Here is a 6,238-nt window from a genome sequence, read left to right as displayed (position 1 = left end):
AGTATAAATTATACTTAGTAGTTATTGTGTGGTTATTTTCTTGGGAAAAGCTTATAGCATGACCACACACCATCATAACACATTTTTGACAATCCCCAAAAATATTCTAAACAGTACAAGCTTCACAAATATTGTTACGTATATTAGATACACAATACATATTCATACATTTAAACGTACGGTACTGAAAAGAGCAGTTGCTCTCATTCTAAATTTTAAAGCGAGCGATAACCGCTAATTATGTACCAAATTGCAGTAAATATATAAGGTATTGTGTATTGAAACGGTTGCATTAGCTATTAAAACACACAATTTAATAAACCGAACATATCAATCATAAATCTGAAACAGCAACATCGGATCCCATTCATACTCCACGTATTACTGCACCTTTCCACACACACAGGCATGTCAGACCGTTTTCCGCACAATGCGTCTGAAGAGGCGTTTGTGTAATAGTTTTTTCCTTTTTAATTTCTTTGCTGCACGAAATTGTTGAGATGAAAGGAAATTAGGGCTGGCTCGCTTGAATGAGGTTCGGTTAGGTTTTTTGTGAGGTAAGGGTAATGGGGCAGTAATAATGCTGCTGATTTGACCGTTGATTGCAGGACGCTTGGGGCTATATGGAAGAAAATTAATCGAGTTTTAATTCTTAGTGGTTAAATAGTACATTACGACACAAGTGCGAAAAAGGAAGTTCGAAACGAGTGGCGATAAATTAAAACCGAAGGGAGCCTTTTCGCATGTGTATAATACTTACGACGTTTTTCAATTCAGATGGCCCTCCGAAGTTTCGACCTGACATATAATAATGAACCACTTCTCGCACTAGTGCGTAAAAAAGTACCATCTGTGCTGAAATAGTTATTTTAGATACACGTGTGAAATAAGAGATTCGTTGCTATAAGCTAAATCACGATTGAAGGGAGCGAAAGCGAACAAGCAACGTACCTAATTTTAAAATTAACAGTTGTTGTGTTGTCAATTATGTATGTTACTGGCCGAAAGAGGATGCCGATCAGGATAATCTTATTAAATTTTTCGCGTTGTTGAGGTTTAGGTAACTTTTGCTTTTCTCTCGGTAGCAAAATTGTTTAAGCCTCGCAAAACTCAAGACTCTAATTTTCGAATCACTTTCTAGTCAAAAGCGGCTTCTAATATTATAAACAGTGATATTACACATAGTGGAACCAAAGTGTAAAATAAATAACTATTTTTAAATACTTAGATAGATACCTGTCTAATGCAACTTCCAGCTATAAATACCATCGTGAATTTTACTACACCAAAATTGACAGTGTTGCCCAGTTTTGCCACGGATAGAACATTGAAAAGTCTCATTAGTATCCCATTTCGAGTCCTTCATTAAAATTTCCCGGACATTTCTTTGTGGGCTGATTAATTCACCGTGGAGGGTCCTCCGGGATGACCCGCTTGCTCAGCTCGATTTTGTCACGCCTACGCACACCTGGCGGAGTAGCCAAGATGGCAATTGTTGATAGAAAGCTCCAGTTGGAACGCAAATTAATAATGTATGGAAATGGTCACGTGATTTTACAGATACATAAATAAATTGTTTGGTACATTATTGTTTATTGGCCGCTGGCTGATAGATTGTCATTGTCGCATTCTTTAAAATCTACGAGTAAATATATAAAAGAAGAAACTGACTGACATATCAAGCACAGCTGAAACCGCTAGTCCTAGACATTCCAAAATTGGCACGTAGGTTCCTTATAAGGTGTAGAGGAGCACTAAGAAAGGATTTTTCAAAATTCACCTAAGGGGGTGAAATGGGGGTCCAAAGTTTGTATGGGAAAACAAGATTAGATTAGTACGCGGGCAAAGTTGCGGGAAAAAGCTAGTATATTGTAAAGAGAAACGTGAGGACAACCATATATTTATTTATTTTATTTATTTATTTCAAAAATAGTGATACAGCATGACAGTATATGTAGGTATCTTGTTATACATGCTGTCTTGTCATGTTGTTATACGGGCACAGTATAATAAAGTGTACCTACTATCGTACAGTATGGCCACCCGCTCCCCGCTAAAAGCGCCGCCCACCCTCTCGGTTACCTCACAGTTACCGCCTGTCAAAAACGCGAACAGTCAACCTGTCATATCACACTCATACAAGCATGGTACGCGTTCACCTACACGAGCTTAGAATGTGTGTTAGAATCACGCCTCTCTCATATACTTGCTCGCCAGTGTCCGAGATGTGATACGGGCGAGGGCTTTAGAATTCGCTAGTTGATGAGTTATTTTTATAATTTCTGGTAGATACTGATTATTGATGTGATGATGTGGTGGAGCTTTAAACTTTGAACACCTACATCGATGCAGCCGCGGTGCCATTAACGGGTCACTTTGTATGACTTTTGTTTCCACCTCTCTTGGGTGCAGAGACTTCTCCAGGTTCACACCTTGATCATCTAGCCGTGCAAAGAAAGCATACCCCACCTATTGTCAATAAGTAAAATACGAATTTAATGTCATTCAAGTGCAATCATCTAAATTCCCCACGTTTCATATTCCTTATCGCTTCCGATTCGCTAATTTCCCTAAATTCTCACGAGCAGGTCCGATCATAACTTGCTCACTTCCCGTGTCAAGCCGTCAAAGGTTTGTCTTTTGTGATTTGTACTCATTATGACAAATGACTTTACAAGGGCGGGGCGCGCAGCACGCCGCGCGGCGCCACGCAGCGCACTCGTGACGTATAAAGACGTCACACGGCGCGCGCGCCGCGCCGCGTCGCCGCGCGGACTGATCGCGTTTGACGGATAGATTTGACTTCTTTATAGTGGTCTTGAGATCTAAGTGGCGTTTCACTGGACGCTACGGAGTGTGAATGAGCAATTTTTGAGCTTGGGAACTTGCCATGAGAATGTAGTCTTGAGGTGTTTTTTTAACGAGGTATTTTTGTTGAGTGATTGGTGATAGGTGTACATGTCATGTTGGTTAGGAAAATGTTGATTCAAAATAAATGACCAAATTGCATGAAATAGGTATTTAGGTAGTAACTGAATACCTACAGTATAAAATTCACTAGTTTCCCAGGGCCCCATGACCAGTGGCATCATGAACTGAATTATGCGAGATAGGTATTTAGGGTTCTCAAAGATCGGCAACGCATAAGGGGCTCCCCTGATGTTGCTTATGTCGACTGCTTCCCATCTGGCAGCTCGTCTGCTTTTTTTACTGCCTAAAAGAAAGGTGAGATGATGTTATAAATGATATTGTAAAGCACATGACTATTAAAGGACTGATTGGGTTGTATTTGTGTCACCATCACCACTGTATTGTATACCTATTACCTACCAATTAGTTTAGATAACATACCTACGTAAGTATAAACACTATTAGGTACTAAATTATTCCGTAGTAGTACATACCTACCTAATTTTCTAATAAGTAGGTAAGTACCTACTTACGTTCTGTTGGTTGTGTTTCATAATCAAGCTCCCAGATAATATATCCTGTTTAAATATAAAAAATGAGCCTACTAAGTACTACATCATCAGTATAATTTATCATCGCCCCGTCGTACAAAAAAGTTACAAATTGTTCTAGTTTCCCCCAAATTTTGCATTCGAAACACGAACTACGCGCCGCCGTGATTGGGCAGCGCTCCCTTGCGCTGATTGGCCCACAATTTGACAGTAATGGCGTTAACTCGGCATTCGTTATTCGAAAATCTATAAAGCTACTTACAACTCTTAAGGTGAATAGAGCTTTGTTTGCGTGGAGTAAGGTTCAATTTACTGTGTCAAAGACAGGCGTTTATGATTTTATCGGACTGCGCGTTCTCCCCTCTGGACAGATGTTGCTACACTTTTAGTAACATTTTCGCCCACAACTCGTTCCGAAGCTATTGTGTAACATTTTTTGTATTATTTTGACTAATTCTTTTGTCGTGCGGTTGGTTAGATTTTATCTGTGAGGGGGAGTTAATTCATTGGATGCGTTTTATTCAACGCTTCTGGGTTATAAATGTTTTTGTGCAATGTTTGTTTTATTTGCAATATTATTATTTTAAAAGATAAATTACAATATTTAAATTTGAGAAAAAATACCCAACAGGAATCTAATTAGTATAATTCAATTTTTCCTACAAGCAATTCGTGAGATAACTCTTGATTAAAATATGAAATAATTTTCAAATTTAGTTAAAAATGTGTTGAATTAATTGTACGAGTAATGTACGTACTTATACCTACAAACTAATTTCAACTTGAGCAGTCACTTGATAACTGAAAACCGAAGTCAAACTTTTAATAAAGAACCAAGTCTCAATTTACAACTACCTACGAAAATATAATATAGGTGCAAACCCCTAAAAGGGTAGGTAGGTACTTACTTGGCTTATAACTTGGTAGCGAGTAAAATTATAATTTAGGCAGCATCACGGCATCTTGAATTAAAATTTTCATCTTGTTACCCAAAATAAACAAAGGCTAGCGGAGCCGAGCGACCATTTGGGCGTGACTGAGCACCTCGGTATATTCCGCGCGACCGCACACCGGGGCATAGACATTATATTTTTTTTATTTTAAACTTTTTAATAATTCGCGCGGTGGCGAGCGGCCACTTGAGCACGGACCCAAAAAAATCTCGAAATCCAGCCATGTGTCGCAGCGAGTCAGCCATATTTATGAGGGTTCTGCTTTGAAGCTTTCGCTTCCTACTTAGCTGCCTTAATTAGGGTTCGGGATACTAATTTGATTACGTTTATTATTTAAACGAAAATTACATTTAGATTCAAATTTTGAGTAACATTAAATTTTACCCGGTTTACATAGTAGTCACCTATTATTAACCTAGGCATTAATTGTGCCTTCTCTACCATGATGTATACTTTGTAGTGTTATACGTGCCTACCTATAAGGCAGATCTTTTTCTCTCTGTATCCATACCAACTGTACCTATCTTTGTCTTATGTCTAAGTGACTTTAGGTACCTTCACAAGCGCCGAGGTTCGATCTCTTACTCGCGGAACTCTAAGCCGCGCAACAACCGCGCCATTTGACGCGACGAATTATTATGTATTTCGGAAAAATCCATTGTTTCGTAATCTCCCCTGCCTCGCTCAAGGGCCCATTGAACAGGCCCTGCATGTACGCAATTATGTACACCCGTTGTGAAAGGTGCCAACGTTATATTTCTATGTAATGAGCCTGAATGAGACCCTTGCAGCATTTTTTATTGCGTGCTGTTAACATTAACGTCGATTTAAGTGGTTATGTTGCACCTAACGGATCGTGGCGGTTAAATTACTGTTCGGTCTTTTATGAGCTAGTTATTACTAAAGTGAATGTAATGAATAATTCTCTATATGCTTAAACGAACGAAGCTTGAAAAATATTACATTACTTTTTTAGCATTTTACTCACATCACCTATTGTAAGTCACTAATGTCACTATTGGGCTTACCTTAAGTACTACAATAATACGTAGGTAGTAACGTTAAAACATATCAATAATAAAAAAGTAGTCTTAATGAACCAAAAATGAGGCACATCGAGACAGAAAACCGTAAACAAGAACAGCAGGGTTAGCACATGATTGCCGCGAGAGTATGTCGCTGCGAGATAGACTACCCGTCCTAATGTCGTTAATACAATTAGAACAAGATGTATGATCTTAAAAGTGTAAGTATTCCACTATAGGGCTTTGAATAATATAATATTTACAAAAGTTGTTTAATCAGTTCTTTCGAATATTCATACATCTTACTGAAGCAGGTCAATATAAAAATATGAAACCACCGCAAAAACGATACAGGAACAAATACGAAGTAGCAAAGCGCAGTAGCAATTCACATCAAACGGAAATCTCCTTTGTGCTTAAGATCGTATTTCCCATTGTTTCGCGGCATGCGCCATTAAAGCTGGCAACATTACAATCGCCATTTCCCGCCAAAGCCGAACTGTCAGATCGCGCGCCATTTTCGCACGAGAGGATGAAAGTCGTGCCTGTGCCTTTTAAAAATAAAATTCCTTCGTTCTGGTTTTAATGGTTTTCGATGGCTTTGTTTCTAGGCTTTGTAGTCGAGCGTTGCAAATAAAAGTCGACTAGACCTTTAAAAATGGTAACAGCCCCTTTGTAAAGCGCTACGCTTTCCGTTACATGTATATGGGAAAATATTCCCCACTTCACTTGTAAAGCTTTTAAAATTAACCGTAATTCAAAGAACATTGTTAAAAATCAATTCATTCAAACGAACATT

Source organism: Leguminivora glycinivorella, chromosome 13 (genome assembly GCF_023078275.1).
Source record: "Leguminivora glycinivorella isolate SPB_JAAS2020 chromosome 13, LegGlyc_1.1, whole genome shotgun sequence".
Taxonomy (NCBI): Eukaryota; Metazoa; Arthropoda; class Insecta; order Lepidoptera; family Tortricidae; genus Leguminivora; species Leguminivora glycinivorella.
Note: the sequence above shows the minus strand (reverse complement) of the source record.